Genomic DNA, 25190 nt, shown 5'->3' on the forward strand with positions numbered 1-25190 from the left:
GGTATATTCCTTAAAGAAAAACAAAAATAAGTAAGAAAATAGCTAACCATAAAATACAAATACAATTCAATAGGACCCATTTATATTTTTAATATAAATAACGATTTTCAAGAACGTGTAATCCATTGGAAAAAAGTAGTGCATATTAATTTTGATCTGCTGGCGTGAAATTATAGAGTCATTTTTTAAAAGGTAATTCATTTTTCTTGAACAGAAGATGGTGAAAACTCGCTAAGCAATTTAGCTGTCTTCTTTCCTAAGCCGTACTCCATACTGATGCATTTTCAGGAAAACCAATTACTTCCACGAAAATACCATTTAAGCGGACCAAACATTTTCAAATCATTGGAAACTAAAACTTGCATATTATACGCACGAAAACAATTAAGGACGTATTAGATAAGTATACAATGTAGTTATCAAAATTTTTCGGTCTTGTATTAAAGATAATAATCCACGATTATAACCTGTTCAGCCGTACCGAAATAATAGTTAAAGTATATGCATTAAAAGATTAATTACAAATAGCTATTATGACAATTTGCAGTTTATTAATTCATAATGATTAAGTAAGATAATTTGAAGAATTATTATCATTTACATTTTAGTGGAAGGTAAACAGTTTAGTGTGCTAAGTTGGGTATAATAATTGTCTTCGTCGTTATTTTTATGATGGAATTATTATACTTGTAAGTTTGAGACCATAGTGGTTTCTTAGTTTTACGCGAATTTTAGACATTGAAATGAAACTACTTTTACGGATTTTATCGCGGTTTAATTTTAGATTTTAGTTCCCGACGTTTCGAAACCTTTGCAGGTATCATGGTCACGGGCAGACCATGTCTTTTTTAAACAAAATTTTAGAAATACTTTATTTGAGAGAATCTCTTACAAAAATGGGTTTATTTCGTTACAATTGTTTAAACGTCACAAATGATTCAATGTTTTTATTTATTTCATTATACTATACTCATGTTTAATCGAAACACGTAACTATTACCTAGTATTCTTTGAGAATTATGAGATTAATTTCGTAATTTTTAGGACTTTTAGTTTAAGCAACCTACTTAATCTTGCTAGACTTTATGAGTTCTCAAAACAATCAGCCCTTGCAACACGTTACGAGCACACAACTCGTAAAACATATTTATTACTGCATACCAATTTCATAACTCATTTCAATAAGCCGCTATTGAGGGATAGCGAAATTTAGATGTGCATGCAAAATTTTATATGCACTCGCATGAACAGGATGAATTGAAGATTGTTTCGAAAACAATATGAATATCATTAAGAATGATGTAAACGTCTGTCTGTCAGAGTTTACGGGCTATTTTTTGTCGTACATATACCGTGTTTATCCGTGGTAGCTATCGGTTATCAGGCGAGGCTCGGAGGCGCGCGCGCAGCGTCGAACAGTTGATGTCCGCGCGTCGAAAGGAAGACACATCCGCTAGCCGCCTAGCGCCCCTGTGACTTGTGATCGATATACGTCGAGTGGTGATTACTGACCTAACATTATCGTGAAAGCCGGTGATTTTAATTAAAAGGGTGCGTGTGTTTTGTTATTTTTGCGTACGATATTATGGTGGTATAATATTCTTGTATGTTTGAGGCCTTGAAGTATGTATACTTAGTTTTAATGCATGCTTTTTTTTTGATGTTATGGTCGTCTGCAGCGGGCTTCGCCATTTTTGATGGTACATGAATGGAGGCTGTCAGCGGGCGCATGATGAATGTGTTAAGCTGTTACGTGTATTTGTTAGTACATTGTATGCACAATTAAACGTGCAAAATGCGGTGTAATTTTAGTCAAGGTTTTTTTATTATTTAGAGTGAAGAGAGTGCTTTTATTTATAAATATGGTTGAACAATTATGTTTTTATGTTTTGTTTTCTAACTTCTTACCATCACTTTTGATACCAGTCAAATGACAATAATTTTCATTTACGGTAGATTTTGAGCATATTTTATAAAATACTAGCTGACCCAGCAAACGTTGTTTTGTCTAATAAATTATTTCTAGTTGTATGTATTTTAATGCCACATTAATAAAAAATAAAAACAAAAAAAAATCGTTCAAAAACTAAAGAAAACAAATTAAGGGTGAACAACCCTTATCCCTTAGGGGCATGAAAAATAAATGTTAGTCAATTCTCAGACCTACTGAATACGCATATAAAATTTGGTAAAAATCGGTATAGCCGTTTCGGAGGAGTACGGTAACTAACATCGTGACACGGGAATTTTATATATTAGAAGATTAAATCTCAAAAATAATGTTCTTAAATATCTTCAAAAAATTACGTAAATTTCATTTTGAGAAGGTATACATTAAGCTTTCTCTGCATAAGTATATGGACATAAAAACGAATGCAAAATCGTTGCCCGTGACGAATATTTTATGCGAAGTATCACAATACTGTAATACTGCTACATACATACTATATTTATACATATATATATTGCCACTAGGACAGTATGGCATTGTATTTTATACGTAAGTGCGTATGTATGAAATAAGACTCATAAATATTTAATACCTTATTTAACACATTTTTTTGTATTAATTATAATTACGTTTTAATCCCCATGAAACGTATGTGTATTTATTTAAAAAAGATCTTTAACTATATGGTTAGTAGACCAAAGAAATCATTCAAAACTTATGTAACCTTTATTCTATTTACATTTGTGGTGTTAGTATTTTACGCTATTTAATTATTTTTTCTGGGGAGTTGAAGAATACGTTTCAAATTATACGTATATTTTCAAAAGTTCAAAAGTTTCGTGTTAAAAAGTAAAAACAAATCATAAAATGGTGATTTATATATTTTAATGGCATTAAAAAAAATCTCTGTTTTATTTTATAAACATTTTAAAATACAATGACCTTATTACTGGCCGCACAGGCATTGATGATTACAAAGTTATTGAAAACCACAAACAAACAAGAAACCTCAAATTTTGACAAACGTAAGGTCATCACGTTTAAACGATGGCACAGAACATGTTTCAGATTTATAGTTTCTTCTTCTTCTCGTTTAAGATACAATGCACAGTTGTTTTAGTATATTATACACGAAAAGGCATTTAAAAAAAGTTTAAAGGGGATGTAATGACGGAAAGATAATCACTAATGGAGCTGTTGTTAAATTACAAAATAAATGGAGTATAGTATTAATTTATAAACTAACTAGCTGTTGCCCGCGACTTCGTCCCCGAGGTTAGAAGATATAAATTATGATTTATACCTGCCCTGTTTTTTTCACATTTTCCATTGTATCTTCGCTCCTATTAGTCGCAGCGTGATGGTTTATAGCCTAAAGCCTTCCTCGATGAATGGTCTATTCAACACAAAAATATTTTTTCAATTTGGACCAGTCGTTTCTGAGATTAGCGCGTTCAAACAAACCCTTCAGCTTTATATATTACTAAAGATATAAGTCAATTTTATACCTAATCAAAATTGGTAATTCTAACCAATTTCCTCCTGAACGTGAAGTAAAATTCATAAGTTAGCAGATTTTATAGAATTTATTTCATACACCTACATATACTATCTACTTATCACATACATTGAAAATTAAAAGTCTAAATAATATTTATACTAAACACGTCACAATAATAATAAAAGGTAACAATAATTATAATCACTCGACTGATCTTTATTAATTGCTCCAAATAACATGCAATTAAATCTTGATTGGAACATAATCTTAGATTGTATTCTTTTTTGTGCTAATTTAATTAACATACTTGTGTTTTTTCATTAAAAATGCATAATATGCAAAAATGTAAATATCACGAATTAGTCTAATTTACATAAAGGAGTTTGCACATTGGATTGTAACAAAGATGTCCTTGTTATTATTGTCTCACACTTTACTAAGTCAAAATAGCTTTTGCCCTTATTTATTCAAAACATTTGAGATCGGTGCAATGTGCAACATACAGTTACACACTTTGAAATTAAATTTAAAACTAATCCCTTATAAAGAAAAAAAATGTTCTTTTCATTTATTGTAATTCTACGTTTACAAAATATTTCAAACTTGAAGGCTGTCTATAAAATCTACGATTTAGAGTTTCGTTAAAATATAATAAAGTATTTCTTAAAATATGAATGCAATTAATATGCCTGACTCTATAATGACACTGATCAAAACTACTCATAAAAAAAATGAGAAAGTTACAACGGGTGTTCTTTAATTAATGAATCGACTGGAAAAAATCCTTTCCTACCCTTAATTGTTTCCAATGGAGCTATTATAAAACTCAATGTAACTAAATCAATTAATGGTTAATGTAAAAGTTCTTTGACCTATGACCTAGATACAAACTATCTCTGCATGTGAGAGAGATACAATAAGAGACTACATTAAAAATCTTTGAGTTTAGAATAACTGGCAGCCTTCAAAAACGTATCTAGAAATCGCCATCGTCACTGCGGAAATTGTTGAAATTATTTAAAGACGTATTGCATATCATACCCCTGAATTTGTTTCGACGTTTCTTCTCAGGGTAGCCAGCTAGGACATGTCGACTTCAGCTAGTTTAAAAAAATGACATGTAAAAGTGATAACGTCTATCCTATTTGCAGAATAAATTATTTCATTACATTTCATTTCATAAATTGATAAAAATATTACTAAAGAACCTGAAAGATAGTAAGCGTCAAGAAAAAAACTACTATTGCTCATATGCTCACAGCTGGAGGTCAATTTAATATCTATTAAATTCAATATAATTAGATACAGGCTATAGTGACTTCTTCCGAGTATATCGCGGTACTTTTCTAACCAGTTAGTACTAGAAATTGGCCAAAGGTCACTTTCCGAAGTTCTTATTTTGTGGAGATATTGGTTTCATTTAACGCGAGCTCATAAAACAAAAGTAGGTAATGATTTACAGTAAGACACCAGTACTAAATATTAAGGATAGTGTTGAAGCTAATAATGCTAAAGCCTTAATTTTGAAAGCTATGTAAATGTTGTTATAAAACATTCTTTGTTTTCATTTTATCATGGGAAATGAAATGATCGTGATCGAATAGTTTGTGAAAAAACAGTCCCTTCGTTACACGTCTAAAGTCAGAAAAATTTGCACTCTTCATCAGATTTCTGTCAAATTTTAAATATGAATCAGAGTAAGAAATTTTCTATTTTGATAGGTATATTTTTAACACAATCTTTAATATTTCATCACATAAGATCCAAAGGTACCGACAAAAAATCAAGCAATTATCGAAACTAACAAGCAAAGAGCCATAGAAACATGAATAGAAACATCAAGTTAGTTGGTAAAGCCAAAAAAGGGTAACAATGTCAATTCATCAGCCTTCTGTAGCCACTAATTAATTATTGCAACATTACGATTCCCAGGTTTGTTAAAGCATACTTGAATCTGTCTAATTGCTAGTTCTGTGTCTAAATACTTTTTATCTCTGCAATCACTTCGTTTAAAGTGTATTTTGGATAATTGTATCTTATTTCGTCTATTTAATTTCTTATCATCCCAATCGTTGAAATAAAGTCAACATTGTTATGAGAAGTACCTTCGTCAATTGAATTCGCGATTAAGCTTCTTTTGTTTTCAACCTTCATTTTTTCTTCAGCTTTATCAACGGGACCTACATTCATATCTGTTCGTAAATAGAGTAAAACCGATTCTGTTTTGTTTACTCCGTTCTTATCAACAACGTCTATTGATTTCCACATTTCTTTTATACCGGTTTGATTGAATACAATGCGTGTTTTGATAGGCTCTCGCTCACTTTTTACTTTTATAATGTTTTCTTTTTTTGCATTCTTTGTTGCTTGTCGTTCATGTTTCAATTGACGGTCAGTATCATTGATTGTTGATTAAGTTTTTTTTTGCAACGGTTATTTTTACTGGCTTAATTTCAAACAAAGATTGATGAAAGATTATACACCTTATCTATGCTTCTCATACCGAAGAATTGTCAAAGCATATTTACTCAAAACTTATGTAAAAGATTTCATGCATTCATTCAATTCTCTAAGATCTAGCTCTTAGTCTAACTTTATGACATAGACCAGATTTTGATTGTTTAGATGGGTCACATTATATTTAGCAATATTCTAAAACAATGAATCCTTAGCTTCATTATTATTCAAAAAGATAATGTAACTAACTAGCCACAGTTAATGCACTATAATTAACTGTTAAATTGATTTTAAATTTCCATTTACGTTGAAGCGTTTTGTGCTAAGGATGTAACTGCAATAAGCGTCGTATGTCCTATTCAATGGTTAAGCATCGCCTTTTTAGCCTTTGTTTATTTGCTACTAGGTATTAGATTTTTATTTTTATTTTAGCCGTGGTTCGCAGCTTTCGTTATAATTTAAATTTACGAGTATGATCTTTTTCTAGTGATTTTCATTCTACTTTTAAATTTATAAATATCATCGCAGTTTTGGAAGTGAGAAAGCGCTCCATGTTTTGTACAGCGACTTTCTTTCACATCTACAAGAATAATTATTATTTTGAAAGATGGTAGTAGGTCTTGACTTACGATTAAGTTGTAAAAATAAAATGTATGCCTACGAACAAAAATCGTAATTGTTCATTACTAAGGCTTTCAGTACTTCTAGAAGTTGAAGTTTCGTTAAAAAGAAATCAAGCAGTCCATCCAGTCGGACAGTCCATCCTAAGTATTTTAAAGGAAAACTTAACCATATTCCATTTGAATGTCAAGTTGATAAATACAAATTGAGATAAATGATGTACATCAATTAAATAGTCAATCATTTCTTCACCACAGTCTTATCTGTAACATACTTTTTATAACATAAATATTACTGTAAATCCCTTGAAAGTAATTCTTTTTAATATTTATAAAATAGTTTCCTGGTTTTAGAACCGCATACTGCGTAAGACTGCGGATGCGATTGCTTGATGTTTGCGGTTTACCTAATACAATAATATTTGGGAAAACACAGAAACTTAATAAGAACAAGAAATTAAATTAATATTTTTTATTTATTTCTGACTACTTTATTTTACTGCATACAACAATTGTTTAGTATTTAGCGTTGGAATAAATTAAGCTTGACAGACATTTTTGCAAGCAAAAAGTTTGGTTATTAATGGAAGGCAATTAACGAAGTAGCCAATGGTTGTTGGCCTGTGGTCGACCACGCGTGGCGCCGCCAACGTCAGATAGTCATGATATCATCAAATTACTGTTTAATACACAACATACCTTTTTTTAGGTATTTAGAGTCCAGTGAGTGTACTATGATTGTTACTTTTATATTCTTGCCGTTTTGGAAGCCTCTTTGTAACGCAGGTCTCAGGTCATAACAACAACCAGCTCAGCATCAAAGTTCATTTATAGGCGTGTTCTAAAACCAATGTTTATAAAAACAAACGAGTCTTTAAAAACCCCATTCAAATAAAACAAATGACTTCAGGGTTGAGACAAAAACAGTTGAACATCGTGAATTAATTTCTCAAATTTTAATTATAAACTAAGTTCAATTAAGCTCTGAATATTATTATCGCATCCAGAGCTACTCGTAATTATCTAAATTATTTATTAAGACAACAATAAATCAACGGCTTTTTTAATATGCATTTCAGCATTTAAGCAAGCCACATACGTCAGCTTTACACCTAGCAGTTAGTTCTACGAGTTTTATAATTAATACACGCGGATATTCTTCATCTAAATTAAGGTCATTACGTTTGTTTATTTCGTGTCTATTGTTTATATTTTCTCATATATAACGCTTACGGTCACAGTCACTACCGGGTAGTCTTATGTTATTATTCGTGACCACCAGAGCCATCAACAGAGGTTTGAACACGATGTGAATATCATCACTTGTAATTTATTAATATAATTTAGATAAGCTTAGATTTATAATTATTATTTTGTTTGGTATAGTTGCTCTTAGTACTTCGTTTCGCAAAGACTATAATTTTATTATTGCGTTGAAGATCAGCGTTTGCGATGTTATAACAATGATTATTCAAACATAGCCCTTATTATCTTAAAGTCGTCCTTTTAGACATTTTCGTTATCAAAATACAGTTATATTGTTCTATTCTAAATCAGAATAAAATCATCCATATTTTTACACTAAAAATTGTAAGAATTTTGATCAATTTGTAATGAGTGACGCCGACTCTGCGTGTGTTCATTATTTATGACTCCGGTTGGGTCGGAAACTAGTCTAGCTATCCCGAAAAATATGCATTAGTAAATCTTAATTAAATAAATTAATTATAAATTTTATGAAGTCACAAACACCTATCTCCAGCGTAATGATAAAATAGGCTAATAATAAAATTACTTGTACAGAACTCGATATAAATAAGTAAATTCGCGTTATTGAGCATTTTTTCAAAGTTTGTAATACTGTATCGCTCTAGTTTGCGGTTTAATTCTTGATTGTACAAAAACTGACATTAACCACATTCAACACTGAATTGAAACGTTTAACGTTACTTGAGCATAACTTAACGAATATCGTAAATAACAAACATTGTTTAGCTATTAATTTCGTTAAACTTGAAATCATTATTAGTGTGGTAACTTTTATCGACACTTAACATAACTAGAGATCATTCCTTAAAATAAGATCAACTCCGCATTTAGGAATTTAATCGTAACGACGACTTATGAAAGTATTTGAAGATCACACAAACGCTTGACCTAAGTTTAGAATGAATCCGCGGCACAACCGGGTATAGTGGGTCCTCAACCACTCGGTAAATCAATTGACGTTGATTTGCTATTTAAATACTGGAATCATTTTTATTGTCTGTGTAAGTGCATTACATTATCACAGCGTCAAGGTGTCGACTGATGAACAAAGGGGTTCCCTAAAGATCCGCTCTAAAATGAATACTAAACGAAAACAAGTTCGTCTTCTCAAATCACAGAGTGTTACAAGAACAGTTTAGAAACAATAGCTAAAATGCGGGTTAATCATAAAATTACCCACTAATACTGTTGCTTGTGAGTCCATGACGGGCATCATGATCTACTCGAATTAAATTCATATTGGGAACAGTTTCCATCAGGAACGGATGAGGGGCGTTGCATCCATTAGTCTCTCGTGACCTCTGCCGAGCTCCCCTCGGTACACGCTCCGTTTGCGCCTACCATTGTCTCGTGGTCACTCGCGAAGTGAGAAAACTGCTTTCCGCGCGCTTAAGTAACACTTATAAATGTATTTATTCTTGAGCAAACCTTAACAAAATCGTCCTTATCTTTAAGTTGCTAAAAATATAAAGAACGCATAAATATCGATTTAAAAAGACTTGTACCCATAAATTTCAATTTAAACACGATTTATTACGATTTATCTCGGCGGGATCGATAAAAAAAGACATTTTATATCGATGTGCAACCAACGTCATTAGATATTCGTAATGAGCACGTTGCTGCTCAACAACCATATACAGAACATAAATAGAAAGCCAATTATTTACATAATCCATAAAAAGTTCGGTTAACATACTTCAGAACCTTTTTGGAAGTGTGCCATAAATATTCAATTTACAAATACTGGACCATGAGAAATCATATAATATTCTAGACAGATTGAAAGATTCAAATATTTCACTAATTCGATCTTTACCTGATAAATACTTGCTTCAGGCAGAAATTATGCTCAAGATTTCTTTGCTAATAAATTTGTTCGTATTTAATTCAGTTATTTATGTTTACAAATAACTGCGCTCTTACTTAAGTTATTAATGTAGATATTTATTATTGAATATTTATAAAATGTCGCCAGAAGCCAAATTAAATGTGTGTTAATTAATCAGGTAAATTAAATAAACTGGAGACTTCTTTTGGAGTTCACACATGCAATTTTGTATTAGCATTTTTTTAAAAGAATATTTTCCGTACACCATTATTGGATATCACGTCGACAGGTGTAAAGCTATATAAAAGTGAGTTATGGCCGATCACTAACATGGCAATGATTTCTAACTGTACCATATTTATGCTGTGTCATATTAACGCATACAATAGTGACAGGTAAGGAAATGTTTTACTTGTCATAGTTTTTCAGTATTCGGGGAAAAAAGAATTCAATTCCTTTCAATTTCACTTTTACTACGCTGAGTATGAAACTACTCTGATATCGAAACAAAATGTACTAGAAAATATACATTTTTATTGAAATAAATAGAGTTGACCGCTTGCATGAATTTCTTCTTTACTGTAGAAACAACGGTATTGATTCCTATTTCTGAATAACGTTTTATTGAAATGATTAATTGAATTAAAGAAACGAATCTGTCATTAATGAATGTATGGCATATTTTCTTTGTTCCAATACGATTAGTGTGACAATGCTTTAGTAAAATATTTCGTTTTCAAATATTAAAATGAATATAGCTAAAAAATCACCATTTACCTATTTCCTACCTGGTTGCGTTTAATAAATTCTAAATTCCTCAAAACTTCAAAAATTTTAACAAATGTAAATGTTTTTTGCAATCCTTTGTCCCCTCATGAAGGTCATATAAAATGAAACATAAATAAAATCCACGGTTGGGACAAACATTCGAAGAACTCGCATTTGAAAACTCGTTCGAATGTGGTTAATATAACAGACGTGTGTGATGCGTGTCCCAGCGGCCAATGGCCTTTACGTGTATTGCGTATTCTTCGTGTAAGCGTTTACTACACTTGTATCCAAGGTCCACTCATTAACAGCCTACTGCGAGTACACCTATGATAAAGCATAAACCGTACGATTATATCATAACGTTAAGGTGCCAACACAACACACAAATGCTTTCTAAACGCATAATCGCGAGCTCGATTTAAGTCTCTAAATGTCATGCGAATCACATCGCGTTGCTCAACTAAATAGGTCTTATAACGAACCTTCTTTCGTGTTGTGATACTGACTGCTAAAAAAATTACGACTTAGTTATGTCTGTATATCCGTATAATAGATTACATCCACACGAATATGTAGAAATCCAGTTTAATTCAGAATCTGTGTTTGATTTTTTAATTTAAATGCGCAAGGCAAATGTATGCAAAAAATAGTTGCGGTTTTTATTGTCGCTTATTTTTAGGGTGTCGTACGTAAAGGTTCCGTCCGTCTATCTTAGGATGTGTCTCATGAACCCTATAGTTATAGTTAGTATAATTTTCACTTTTGATATAATGTCTGTTGCCGCATTTCGATGGTGCGGAACCCTCAATAACACGTCTTTGACCCGCACTTGATGGATTTTTTTACCCAAGTGGGACGGCGCAGTCTTCTTCTGTACCTTTACTTCAAATGGCGAGAATACCACAATATCTCTGTCCTATCGTCAGTTTTGCCAACCAGTCTTAATAAAAGCCTAATAATAAGAAACCGAACCGGTAATAACGATACTTCCTCTTGCTAACAGTCATATTCCGGTTGATGTCAATTACATTTCAAAATGGCTATTACATTATACACGTTTTTCGTTAATTTACCATTTGAAAGCAATCTCAATCATTACCATAGACGAACGTAAATTCGTACTTCAGGAATAATTATTATAAATGATGGTAATTTGAAACTGATTACCTGCTTCAAGAAATGTATCGAAATATGATTTAGGATACGATTTACCGACAGGATATATTTGACAGTTGAAATCGTAAAATCAATTTCAATTCATCATCAGTCCAGCCTTTTCTCAACTGTGTTGCCAGCTATTTTGCACTAGCATTTGCAACCACTTAAACTGAAGTACTTATAACAAATATCCCAAATAACCAAAAGGAACCAAGAAAAACCAATGAAAGAAATGTGCTGAAACAACTAAACGAGATGTCACTCTGTCATGTGGTTTCATAAGTGCATCCATACTGGTTTTGAAGTTACTCAAGAAATCACAGTTAGGCAAGTCTTTTTGAACTGACCATAGAAATAAATACAGGCTTCAGACCATTGTGTTCTTCACCATTCAGTGCTAACATCTTCATTATATCGTCACGTAGACCATTCATCATTCATTTATTACTCTGAGACTAGACATTCGTATTCAAAACCTGGGTCTAGAATAGCCGTTCGAATATGGTTAGTACTTTGTCCCTGTATTTCATATCTGTCATCTCTTGCGGTTGAATAACTTCCTTTTATCCATGTAAGGTGGTTGGGAAGCATTTCTCCATTCGGTTTGTTAGGACGTGCTTGTTAGTCACAAATAGGATTTTCCTTTTGGATGTCAAGTGGACTCGCTTGGATTTATCGATAATGATGATTCAGTATCCGCGTTAGATGAATCTGGTTTTGGTTAAGGGCTTGTTAGATTGCGTTTTATTTCATAATGCGGCCGTTACTCGGAAACGTTGCAGAGGTGTTACTTTTCTAAGAACAACTTCTATGATTTGGTTCTAGGATTTTTATTTCTGATGAGGATAAAGTTTACTAATTGTAATGTAAGACTAGCCATGGTTGTTTTTATAGTATGCACTGGTTCGAAAAAAACGTTTGGATTATAGGAAAAAAATCTAGACAGAATCTTATCTACTGAATAGATTCAGATAATTTAATCGGTAGATAAGATTCTGTCTAGATTTTTAATCAAAATAAATAATAATTTAATTGAATAATAAGAGAATACGGAAGCAACAGATCTTTTAAGCAATTGTAATTGTTACATTAATACTTGAGATAAGTATGAAATAGCAGAACATTAAAATTTACGTTTTGCTAGTCAATGTAACTTGATCGTTCACGGCTATTAAGTTATCGGTAGAAATCCGAAGCGCTACTATTATTGAGGTGTCGTAATAATCGTTTGTAATATTATACCGTTTAACTTCTACTTTTTTATAGGCTTCTTGTATACAATCAAATTGGTCTATTAAGATAATTAAATGATTACTTGTCAAGGGAGTTAAGTTTTATAATTGGTCACCTTTTGGTCCGGGACTTTTAGTAGCAATTTTGTTTAGTCTGTGAGGCATCATTTGTTCCTGTGTCATAAATTGCGGTAAACTTCCCCGCACTGGCCAAAAGTATGAGACGCTGCAGGATGGTTTATGTTTAGTTTGTAAGAGTCTGACATTACTCACTTTCACTCCCGAAGTGTGAATGACAATTAAACCGCCTCACCCAAAGCAGTCTTAACTTTTATCCTTGTAGTAAATATGGTCTCATAAAACTCTGCTTTGAATACTTCATCATGTTCATTACATCACTTAGCGCCTCAAGTGTCGATACCATCATAAACACAATTACCGTCAACACTTTCTCGAACCAGTCCAATAAAGCCATGAACACCAACATCAACATCAAATTCAATTAGTGGATCAATAAAAATGGATCGTTGTTGACAGCTCAATTTACAGCGGTCTTTAGTTCCCCGTTATTAGAAGTGAGCAACATTATGTACGGGTTTAATCTGTTCGTTGGCCCCACGCGTTGCTTCATCTACTAGTAGTTCTAACATTACTTACGCTGGCTTAGCTCTTACACCTAAATCAGTTTCACTGCAGACTCTTCCCATGTGAACAAAATCATTTTTAAGTTTCACAACTTTCTGTTTAATACCATTATCTATGCTAGCATTATCTCTGTCATCTGATATTTGCTAAACAGTATTGACCTTACTTTTGATTTCATAATTTGATAGTTTGAATATCAAATGTTGTAATTCTAATTGAATTTTAAGGTTTGATGTGATATCTAATACAGCAACCATGTAAGTTATAAAATTGTTCGGTTGTTATTAAATTGTACATTAATAGTCAAGCATTGATTTTTTGTAAAGTGGCATTTATTTTTATTAATAACTCGATAGTGTTTTCAAACGACGTTTTAATAATTCGGACTTAATAATTGATAAATTGACGTAGATTAAAACAAGACAATCAGTAATTCGTATGGAAGTTATGAAGTCCCAATAATGACTGCCCATAAAACATAATATGTTGTTCCGAATGTTTACACGTTCAATGAAAATTAATTACATCACACGAGGAATTTAACGGAATGGTTATGAGTTTCATAAATTGCCAATAAAATCGCGAAACTAATTAAGCAGCTCAATTAATCGGTGTTTTGTTTCGTCTCGAGTAACGGTATATTGTTGTGAATAGGACTGGAATGATGAATAGTGATGGATCTTAGAAAAGGATTATTGACTTCGGTTTTGACGCATGTAATAACATTGAAATAAAAAGGGCATTCTAATAAAATAGTCTAAAGTCATCATAATTTATTTTTTTATACTGAAAATCATCTTAAACCCTTAAAAATCCATTTCTATTTACTCCACCTGACTCACCTTGTGCAACATTACCTACACACACTTACAAGTTACTAATATAGGTAATTATTGTGATTTAAATGAAAAAATAATACTTGTCAGTTTCAATTATAGGTATGTATTAATTCCTTGTAATGATAGCTTCGCCGTTACTTAAATGATTTATGATAACGAATAAATGATCAACCTCCGTGCAGAATTTTTGATGTTATTTATGAAGTTGTAATAAGTATTCACCTACGTATGTAGCAAATACTGTTCTGTGGACATTATTAATTATATTTATTTCACTACGCGCAAAATAAATAAATTATACGCTAAGTTTTCTTGTTTAGTTTTTTTTTTAATGAAATGTGACATGCCAATATGCATGAAGTTCAATTGAGTGTTTACGCATAAATTTAATATTCTCATAAAATGACATATGATTTTCCGTTAATGACTGTTATTAATCCGATCCCACACAGGCCGCGTGTAATGATGATGCTATTCCGTCGATGGGAATTTGATTGAATATTCTTGATCTTAAGACCTTTTTGCATAGTGTCATCAAAAGTTATCAAGTCCAAGGTGTTCTGTATAATAAGCGAGGATCTTCTTTATATAAACGACGATTAATTTTAAATCTGTAATGGCATTATTGCATACATTATAATTATTATAGCAGCAGTGAGGGCCTAGTGGCCTAGTAGCGTCGAAGGGCGTAGGTTCGAATACTGTCACACACCAAATGATTATCGTAAAGAATCCAGCAAATTAGAATTCCTTAAGTGTATGCTTATCAAACATAACAAAAGAAGTAGATACTTACTGCAGAATCGATTGAGCACAAATCTTTGAAGTGTGAATTGTTAATGATGCTGAAAGTGTGGAAACCATATTAATATGTACCATTGTGTATCACATATAGAGCTGCGATAACAAAGCCTAATAAAGAACAAAAAACAAATCACCCATCTCTTGTTCTGCTCGAGAGTTTTGTATTTTTTGTCGCGCAACGTTCTTGAGTAACGCACTCTACTTGGCATAGTTTCGGTAAATCAATGAATGAATCTATAAACAACTGTTACATAAACGATATTGTAATCGAGTGCGATCGTAATTCAATTATTTCACGGCTTGATGTTGTATTGCCATTGACCCTATTCAGGTATTTCTGGTTTTAGAATTTCACCTTTAAGTAGATACAGTGATAAGATAGTGTTTTCCTTGATATATAAATTGTAGATAAGACATTTCGATTCTGAAATAAAACGTTCTCTGATATAATACTGCATGCATTTTTTGAATAAAAATTAAAATGTAAATAGGGTCCATCTGCATAATACGTTTTGCAAATCGAAATCACGAAGAGTTATAAATAACAGATATCCGATATAATTGCATTTAATACAGCCTTTAATACCTTAGTTAGCGTCTAAATGGTCAAATTGACATTAAACAACCTTCGTGGTAATAAAGCGTGCGTGTTAAAATAATGAGGACGCAACTAATATTCGAAACTCATCACTGCAGTAATATTTATCACATAATATAAGTGCATACGATATTTGTAATACATTGGAACTAAACTTTGGGATATTCGTGACCGGAGTTGCAAATAAACATTCGACATGAGAAAATCGCATCGACGCATGAACATACAATCATTCCAAGCATTATTTGTTAGGAATGTTTTCCAGGATACAATTATTTGCGCAATTACCTACAGAAATGGATGTTTTGTTGTTATGTTGAGTTAGTGAGGTCCAAGGGCGGTCGTACGGATTTAGATGGTATCTGCGAGCAGAGATGGTAGTTTAATTACGTGGGGTGCGCTTCAGGCGCGTAGTTTCCGATGCCGAGACTAAGTCTCCAACGATGCGTGATTATATACAAACCTTTATGAGTAAGTAAAGCAGTAATCTTTAGCGAGTAATGGTGGATGTCTTCTTGCATTTTCTGGTTAAATATCTTACGTGACTCCATGAGCTACGCTGGTTAGTAAATATAAGTTGTCTCAAAACGGCGGTCAATGTTCTTCACGTGATTGATACATAAGATAATAATATACATTTTTAAAACGGTTCATTGTACTATTACAAGTAAAAATCGAGTCTTAACTCACTGCAAAGCCGTCGTTTATCCACAAATCTTCATGACATTGCTCACTCATTGTTTGTAAGACCAGATTACTCAACAGTCGTAAATATGTAACAGGTGTTTTAATTCACTCATTGCACAGTGTCCATCGTTCACCCATTATATGCTAATTGGAAGACAACACGCAAAATTGCTACACACAGAAAGTACATTCTCAATTTGACTATAACAATAAGTTATAATGCAGTTTCATTAAATCCTAGTATGTCATAACGTGTTGAATTCACCTCCGATCCTTATTGTAATTGACCACTCAGTTCTAAACAATTATGATACATCTAAAAGATTAGACGAATGTTACTCAAAGTTTACATAACCGAGTGTTTTGCGTGTAAACTGATGCCTTGCGCCAATGGTGTAACAGTTCGGAACTAAGTTGAATGGTTTTGGCTGAAACAGATCGTTGCAAAAGTCAAAGGTTGCGTAAATGTTACGGTAAAATGAGGAATGAACGCGATGAGCATGTGAGTATTGCACGGCGCGCGCACGCGGCGACGTGACGGTAAACCGCGCTTAAAGGAAGCTCTTAATTCGGCTTATATCAGGCATTACTGTTAATACTAGTCAATATTGATAGGTATTTAAATGTGTAATTGCCCATTTAAATTTTGATTCAATTAGAATCCATTACAATGTGCGAATTAACTATTCAACATTGCCCAATATAGGTTGCTCATTAACTTGTAGAAAATAAAGCATTTGACGTGCCCTTTTTTGTATTTTCGTTTATTGTAACGCAATACGGACTCTTTGGTCCGGTGATTAAGTGAACTCCAATCGCATAAATTAGATTTAACAGCTAGGTGAAAGTTCGATGTACGTAATATTTTAATTATGCGGTACCGCACAGTACTGGTTCTATAAATATGATAAATTGCGCTTAATTCTGCAATTCTATTATAGATGTAAATACTTTGGTGATTATGGACTATTAAGGACTATGATTAGTTAATTTTTTAATACTTTTGCTGTTATACAACCTTGATAGTGTTGCCTCCGTGTGAGAAATAGACATTCTATTAGTTAATATTCTTTTTGCAATAATATTTATGTTTTATACCCTGGTTAGTCTAGAGGTCACGATCAAGCGTTGTCTTTAACATCCTTATTTTGATGTTTTAATTTTGCGAGGATTTGAGTTATTATTTTTTTTACTTTATTTTCAATTTGCGAAGTTATTATCTGCTTTAAGCGTTATCACAAATAAGGTTTAAATATAATAATATATCCGTATAACAATTAAATTATTTCGGTTATTTACAACAGTTACTGAGGATTTGACACATGACACGAGAATTTTTATAGGACAAGTACCAAGTAATATGTACCTACAATTTATTTTGACAATAAGACAACACACCTTGAGGCATTTGTTTAATTAGGTACAAGTTACATTAACGAGCTGTCACATCACGATTTGGTATTGTTGACGTACGTTGTATGATGATAATACTTTGATACATGGTTGCAAAGGTTGTGGTCCCGTCAGCATTCACATGACATACAAACACGGTATTCAAAGTGTTCATGTATTATACAAGTAGGAAAGATAGTTAGGTATTATGTCTCAATGAATGACAAGTTATTTGAATGCTCGGTCATCTTTGACCTCTTTGTAAAAAATAGAAAGGTTATTTCAGTAATACACGATTGTGCATGTTGTTCGTTATTTATTACGATAAAAAGCTCAAGTGTTTTATTTATAAAGCTGTTCGAATATATTTTCTTAGGATTGCTGTATTTAATTATTTTTTAAACCTTGTTTTTCTCTTTCTTTGTCAAACACAAAAATCGATTACAATTTGATGGATATTACGAATAAGGAAAATTAATCGCAATGTCATTGACCTTTTTTTGTTTTGTTTGGTGACCTCGTTGCAATCCTCATTGATTTTCTTCATTCGGGGAACTTTTGCCAGCCAGAACCACTTTTTCATTGAAGTTGATGCTTCTTTTTTTCCGGGGTGAAAAGCTAATGACTTCAACCCACGCCGAAGGTTCAGCGAGGGGATAAGTCAGACTTCCGCCGACCAAAAACACCTCCCCTGTTGCCCTTTCTGCTGCTTAAACCAGAGCTGCTTATTCACCGCTGACCGATTTTCCTCACTCTACAATCGGAAGCCTATAACACTTTCCCACACTATCGCGAAAGATTTTCCTCGACCTATCTCAACTAAATAAATATTCGTGAGACACACACGTAACTTTACACTTTGACCTCCATCGAGTGTTGCGTCATCGATAAAACGATGAAGTTCCCATGTCAACGACATCGCTCACCTATTTAAAGCGGCTCTTATGTAAGCGCGATGCCTATCGTGTCTAGAATATTTGAGATGCGTTAAGACTTAGGAGATGCTTATCTTTTCTTGTTTACTTAGCAACGTGTTTGACTAGGTAAAATGTAAGGCTATTAAAAGCTATTTAACTTTTAAGTTTAATTTACTAATTAATTTGATCTTAAAAAGAAACTTTCATGTTTCATTAAAATTACTTTTCGTTACAGTAATTTAGTGTTAACAAAAACAATACAGATGACTTCAAATGAAAGAACTACTAGGTAAGCCAAAGTTGATGAAATTTTTATGCGACAGCTATATCACGCTAATTACTTATTGAAATAATTATTAAATTCGGTTTATCCAATCCGACATCCTGAGGTAACTAAAATAAAAAACACAAACGACTTGAGAACCGCCTAAAAACTTAACGTTGATAGACAATCTTTTTTTACATATCAAAATAATCTATTTTAAAACGGATTTCATGTGCTTAATTAAGAATAAATACTCAAGTGTTCTACTCATAAGAAAAAAAGATGCAGTGTTTGTTAATGCAAATGCATTGTGAATTATTAAACAGAGCTCATTGTCCGTAAAAAAAGCAACTTAAAAATGGAAACGTCTAAATAAGCGAGAAACATTAATGAAGTTTCATAATTTAGCTCAACTAATCCACTAATTGATATCTCAAAAATTCACACACCACTATTTTGAAAGATAAATTAATTTATAGTCGCTATTTCATAGGCCGTTACTAAAGCAGTTCCCACTAGTTGCTTACATTTAAACAGTTGGAATTCACAAGTACTTGCAAAATCCAACCTTCTAAAGATTTATGGTGTATCAAGATTTTTATCGGTTTTATTTGTTTTCTACTGCATCATTTGTTATGCAAGACCGGGCTGACCGTGAACCCGCATGTGCCGGCGGCCTAATAATTGTGTACCTGTTTAATTGCCTCCTTCCCTCGATTGTATGCAGATATAACAACGTGCTAACATATATAATTCTAAGGCTTTTTACAGCCGCATTGTATACGATATTTAAAATTGAAATTTACGCGTTTTTGCCGCGTGTGTTGTTGATATATGCGTAGATTACTTACCTAGCAATTAGACGTGACGTGTGTATATGGTCGTAGATTGCTAACCTGCCAATTAATTATGTGAATTTGGCAGTGGGTTCTCGTTTTGTTTTGTTACGCATTAAATTTAAGTGGGTCGTAATTAACTTTAGCAGTAGGTAGTATTAGACGAATGCAAAAAATATGTTAAATAGTCAAAATTCCTTCGGTTTTTGTATTGAAATGGACTTTTAATGATCAGTTTTGTGATGAAGTTGATTTACTATTGTACTTATCTTTAGTGCCGCGAACCCGACTCACATTAACCGGATTTTAATTTTACATGTATCAAATGTAAAAAAATGTAACGCGGCATATTGTCATGTTTATTCATACTTTAAGTATGGGTTTCCTGTAATTAACCTATACAAGTTATACTTAAAATTTTACATGGAATGTATTCAATCGCTATGAATTGTATAATTGCTTATACATCCTGTCGAGAGTATAATAGTAGCTTACTTATAAGGAAGGAATCGAACACAATTGTATTAGTAAACCATTTTTTCAAATCTGCTAATTACCAAATCGGAAATCTGCGTATATTTCCTGACAAATACAAGGTTCAACGAACTTCTGTCTGGTCACCAACTTATATTTATAATTCACATTGAAGAACAAAAAAAGTATTCTTGAAGAGAGAGATTTTTTTCTTAAGAAAAAGCTTAGTTCTTAAGATACGGACCCTTAAAAATGATTCAGTACAATCAATATCGCATTCGATCGAATCTATTGAAACAATTCTATTTAAATAAAGAACGAGGACCGTATAGGTTTTAATCTGGCACTTGTTTACAACCAGTACTCCTTATTTTTTTTTATTTGTAGGTGTAAAAGGCATTGATTGTATAATCATGGATTCATTATTTTTATTAAATGGTCTCCCATTTTCCTTGTATCATTAAATCATTCAAACAAAACCTTTTCGTTACCTCTCAGTTCGTTTTTCTATACGTACAATTGAGTATTTTCCCATCTTTCCCATGCAATTACATTATTCTAATAGTAATGAAATCACTGTTCTATTAACCAGTCTATTGTTTAATGTTTATACCGGTTTTCCCTTAATGTAAATGTTTGAGATGTGGGAAATTGATTACGGGTAATTAAAGTTAGCTTATTAACACTAGATTGGTGTTACAAACAAATAAGCATCATTATTACGATACTCTTTGGACATGTTTTGGCATTTGTAAGGTATACGAAGGTTCAATGTAATTTTAATTTGATTTAGGTTTCGTTCGGCAATCATGTTGGTTTTCAATCGTGATTCTATTGTTTCCTATATTAAAGAAGAGTCACAGAAGGAGTATTCGAAGGAGTATAGATAAACCAATCAGGACAGTTGTCGAAGATAATTACGGAGAAAAGACGTATAAGTATTTTGTAGTTTTAGGTGCCAGTCATTCTAATTTTATTTATTTATTTTTCGAACAAAATAAAAACAATTTTGTTCTTGGTTTATTTCATTCAGTAACAATTTAAAAATTTTATTTATTTAAGAACTTGGCCCCGAGCTCAAAATTAACAAGAATTTAACGCTATGACCGCAAATAAAATAGATTCAATATTCATTAATTTATTTAAGATAGCCAATCGAACGGTTTATCACTCATCAATTGTTCAACAAATTCGCCTTAACTATTCCATCCATTCGCATCGTAAGACTTGGCTCAGTTGCAAACGAGCGTTGCATCATGAGTGGGATTAAATTGATCTTCATTTTCTTATATCAATATATCTAATGGACCTTATAATTACATGGACTGCTTGTCTCAATTTATTTGTACGGAAAGACGGCCAAGACCAGTGAACATAATGTATATTGCTGTCCACTCGCGTAGGTGTAAACTATAGTTAGTTAACTGACGCGGAAGTATTACAAATGCGTATCGTTTGCAATCTTGTAAGACGATGTGAGGTACAAAGATCAGAAATAGAGCGTAAATCGTTATAGGTTGCTAGTTCACTGCGCGGGCGCCGCTGACTCGTATACCGATTTTGTAATAAAAATTGATGTCTCTGTACTTAAACTGATTAGATGATGATTTTCGTAATGAAAATTGTTGATTGTCTTACATTAGAACAATCTTGTACAAACGCGTTGAAGATGGAACCCAGAGTTTCATTCAGTTGAAATCTACTGATAATAACTTAAATAAGTTGTCCCAAAGACTGCAAGCTTCAACCAGTTTTTGCTTTCAGAATCTAGAAATCTCTCTAAGCTAAAGAGCAACGTACCATTGAATAAACTGTTATCAACCTCTTTATATGTTTTTATTCGGCAGATTAAATCCATACTTCTTATATTCTGAAACAGATGGAAAAGTCAACGGTTGCGGTTTAGTTGTGCTTCTTATTTCCCTTCACATTGGATTTTACATATGGCCAGGCATTTATCTGCTCACAGCAATACACATTTGGTCTTCAATTTAAAACCGTTTAACCGTTTTCTATAGATAAGGTATACAGTTGCTTACTACGGATATACGAATAACATTTACTTTTAAACGCTAATTCACGATAAATAAATAAGAAATACTTCCTCATCTTTTCAATCTATGAACAGTATTTATATGCACTTGAGTTAAAACAATGGCATGTTATAAAACATAACAGTACGACTTTAATTATAGTTATTCAAGTTTAACTAGGTGTTTACAAATAATGGTGTATTAAAATGATTAACGATACTGTTCTTATGTATCTACGATTACCGTTTATGCACTTAGATAATTTATAAAAGCTTTGGCAAGGTATAGTTAATTTCCTTATAGATTAATTGGTTTTCATTATTCGTTTTTTGTATACTTAGAGTATGACCGATTTTCATAAAAAGAACTAGACCTTAATTTTCATCAGACCAGCCAGTTGTTACCTAATTGCATCCATTCAAGCAAAGTTCTGCATTCGTATTTGAAATTTCATTCGCTGAGAAAAAATCTTAAAGAAAAAATATAATCATTGATCTGTAAAGAAAAAATAATCTGCTACGAATCAACTTTTTCCCATCCACTAAAACATAATACATGTACATAATGTTTTATGTGGCATTTGCTAGCAACACGTGAGCACCAAGGAGGTCGTAAAGTTAACGCGTGAAATGAGACTCGATTACATGCGCTTTACCTGTGCAATATCTTCAACTAGAACGAATCTAGAAAATGATAATACATAAAACCTTTATCATGTCGTTGAGTAGTTTTTTACATAGGTATGTGTGTGTGTAAGTATTTTGACGCTTTGATGGTGGACTGGTCACCAAAAACTTAGAATATAAATAAAATAAATAAATGCGGACAACATCACATACATTGTTCTGAACCCAAAGTAAGTTGCTAAAGCACTTGTGTTATGGAATTCAGATACAACGAAGGTACCGCAAACACCCAGACCCGAGACAATGTAGAAATGACAATTTTTACATTGACCCGACCGGGGATCGAACCCGGGAGACCTCAGAGCTAGCGACACCTTTAAACCGGTGCGTAGGCCACTCGACCACGGAGGTCGTCTCGAACTTGGATGTACTCGTACTCTATTTTCAGCGAAACAAACTTGGATAAATACACTATTAATATAATAAAATCACACAACAATAGATTTGAGAATTCATTTACGTGTTACAAAGTAATTATTATTTCGTTAAAACGGCGAAGGAAAATATCGCGAGGAAAGTGGCACTACAATTTTTTTTTTAAGGGAACGTTATTCCAGGTCAGTTTCATAATTATGAGGATGGAAATTAAAACATCAGCCATAAAAGAAAAATAAGAATATTACGGAATACCTTAAATAGTTTCAGACAGTTGCGAATCAATCAGTATTTATAAATCAACTCAGCAATAACAACTTAATTTAATTAATAAACTCGATACAGTTAAACAAAATAATTAAACATTCAGCCATAATTCTAAGTTCTCTACATGTAGCAGTCATATAAATAAAATAGCTATTAAGTTAACATCCCTTAAGCGGCAATGTGTTGACTAGAATTACGATTAAATCTGCAATTTTACATAAATTAAAGGAGATGTTAAATATTTATGTGCTTGCCTTGGATAACGTAGGCAAGGATAGTTTGACCTTGCAGCGTACTTAAGGCTGGATGACCGTTAATAAAGCCAGTATGCTACTTACGTGTAATTAAAATACATGTTCCATAATCAAAGTCTATTATTTTACCCCGACGTAAATGTCATTAACCTGGCAAGCGATCACATGAAAAAGCTATTATTACACGAACTGGTTAGAAATACAAATTAAATAATAAAAAACTGGCGTTTTGAAGCAGACCTTATAGTTATCTTTTAAAAGAACTTGATAATTCTACTGCCATTGGTTTAGCTGATTACTATTTGTGCCATGGAAGCGATAAGATTTTTTTTATAGATATTTTTTGACATAATTGGAAATCTCAATATTTTTAGCAAACGCTCAGCGTTTAATTATACCGAATATTTAGTTAATACTAAAAACTATAAAAAGTATTCGAATCAATATAAAATCTCGATACAACGATACGAAAGTTAAAACTTAATAACATTACAGTAACATTAATAATTATGTAGGTATCACAAAGGTATATTAAATATTGATATTTGATACCACAACAGAAAAACCACAATGTATCAAATATCAAAGCTTTGAACGCCTTCGTGACGTTCGATAATTTAATATCTGTACAAAAAATGTCGCTGACTATGAGTTTTTGTTCATGTCAATCAAACAGAATGTACGTGTATTGAGACGTAAACAAATTTGAAATGATATTGAAGGGTCAAGAGACTTGAGATTTAACATGTCTTTCGTAAAATATAAATATAAAAAATCGTAATTAAAAGTCAGACAGTGAGGATCCCGTATAATTAGATTAAAGAGAAACACTTTGCACAAAAACGTACTATACCCAGAATAAAAATAATGAGCGTCTTTATTAAATGTTATTTCAGCCGCAACAGAAGAACATCATGTGAAAATTTAAACTGTCCAGCTATCAAGGTTTATGATGTACAGTTTGGTGATAGACTTACAGAGAGGACAGTCTTATTAATGGAGTTCCGACCCCTCAAAAATGTTGTTTCTATTGTTTTTTTTAGTTTGTTCCAATTTTACTTTTATCTAAAACCAAAGCGAGTCAAATAAGTATACCTGAATTTTTTACATTTTATTCAGGAATGTCGACAAAAAGTAACGGCTCTACACATTTTACATGCAGAATAGGTTTGTATCAGATACATCGGGTTCCACGCATTGATTGCGATGTACTCATTTAAATATCTGATTATCCTTCGTTAACGCACCTGCGTACATTACATACACGATGCACGCGTGAAACGCCGATACCGCAACTATTTGAAGCATGTCGCTCTTTGTAAGGATGA

General features: G+C 32.4%; 1 protein-coding gene across 1 annotated transcript in view; it reads left to right on the top strand.

Annotated features, from left to right (window-relative positions):
- The first annotated feature begins 1359 nt into the window (after window positions 1-1359).
- Window positions 1360-25190, top strand: part of LOC113502425 — a 37659-nt gene continuing 13828 nt past the window's right edge. Inside the window, exon 1 of the mRNA XM_026883990.1 lies at window positions 1360-1551. The gene's annotated coding sequence lies outside the window, so the exon portion shown is untranslated. The remainder of the gene's footprint in view (window positions 1552-25190) is intronic.

Source organism: Trichoplusia ni, chromosome 17, assembly GCF_003590095.1.
Source record: "Trichoplusia ni isolate ovarian cell line Hi5 chromosome 17, tn1, whole genome shotgun sequence".
Lineage (NCBI taxonomy): Eukaryota > Metazoa > Arthropoda > Insecta > Lepidoptera > Noctuidae > Trichoplusia > Trichoplusia ni.